This window comes from Rhinolophus sinicus, chromosome 14, assembly GCF_057876585.1.
Source record: "Rhinolophus sinicus isolate RSI-liver-muscle chromosome 14, RSI-T2T, whole genome shotgun sequence".
NCBI lineage: Eukaryota > Metazoa > Chordata > Mammalia > Chiroptera > Rhinolophidae > Rhinolophus > Rhinolophus sinicus.
The window spans coordinates 77,183,423-77,184,842 of NC_142514.1; the positions used below are offsets into that span (position 1 = coordinate 77,183,423).

At 41.1% G+C, this 1,420-nt stretch overlaps 1 pseudogene; it reads right to left on the reverse strand.

Annotated features, from left to right (window-relative positions):
• Positions 1-443: 443 nt before the first annotated feature.
• Positions 444-874, reverse strand: LOC109448694 (large ribosomal subunit protein eL32 pseudogene; annotated as a pseudogene).
• Between the last annotated feature and the right edge of the window lie 546 nt (positions 875-1,420).

A 1,420-nucleotide genomic window follows, 5' to 3' on the forward strand; every position in this document is an offset into this window, starting at 1 on the left:
AATGGTAGGTCACAGAGGGCTGGAATGAATGTCCAGCGCAGAGGTGTAAACTTTCCTGTAGGCACTGGGCACTCCTGAAGACTTCTGAGAAGGCAGTGACAACATAAATAAGTTGTGAGCAGAAAAATCAAGATTCAGTCATCTTAAATTAGTTTCTGTGTCTGCCCACAGCCCCCCATTATTTACTCATTTTGTTATTCAAAAAGCAAAGGTTGTCCCCACCCCTTGTGAGTACCCTTTGTTTTATAGATGCTAATATACTTTTCATATTCACTTATTAGATTCTATTTTATCTTCACTTATTCCTTCTCTGAAGCTCTTTCTTTCTTTATGTGGATCCAAGTTTCTGAGCAATATCATTTTCCTTCTCTTTGAAGAACATTTCTTTTTTTGGCAGAATTTTATGGTTTTATTAACACAAATACAATGTGCACACAAGCTGTCTATTCATTTTCTTCACTGTGCAGCCTGGCATTGGGATTGGTGACTCTGATGGCCAGATGGGTTGCTCTTTCCACAATGGCTTTGTGGTTCTTTGAGGAGAGTGAGCAATCTCAGCACAGTAAGATTTGTTGCACATCAGCTCAAGCTCCTTGACCTTCTAGACCAGGAACTTCTGGCAGCATGTGCTTTGTTTTCTTGTTACTCCCAGATCAGTGTCAGGCATCACAATCTGGCCCTTGAATCTTCTGCACATCCTATTGTCAATGTCTCCTGATTTCCACCAGTTATGCTTAATATTGACATATCAGTCTGACTGGTGCTGGATGAAATTCTTGGTCCTCTTTTTGATGATCTGAGGCTTCATGAGGGATCCGAGGGCAGCCATGATGCCAAGTAAAATATGGCTACCACCTCCACAGGCAACGCTGAGGAAGAGTCTGAAGAACTTGTAAGATTTCTTGCAAGGCAGGTCTACTGGCAACAAATTCCCTCAATTTTTGTTTGTCTGAGAACATCTTTATTTCCCCTTCACTTTTGCAAGATAATTTCTCAGGGTGTAACTGCACATGAACTTCATTTCTTTAGCATGCATTCTGCTTTCATTAGGCTAGCCTTGTTTAGCTGGATAGAACTACAACTCAGTTGCATTCCTTTGCCCAGATCCTCTTACCTGTACATATACTGTATGTCCATCCTTTTACTCATTAAGCCTTTAGGACAGTAGATCCTATTCAGCATCAAACTCACTTAAGAATAAAGCTTCAGGTCTATCAACATGACCAAGATACAATAACCAAACCTCAAACTAGAATAAGATTTTAGTCAAAGATAATACCTTAGCCTCAGTTATGTTTCAGCTCCAGACTCATGTCTGGAATGGCCCCATGGACCTCATCCCCTGGGAACTGGACCAAATAATGCCATGACTGACATGAGAATCTGAAGCCATGATTATTGCTCTCTGTCTTAGCCCCGA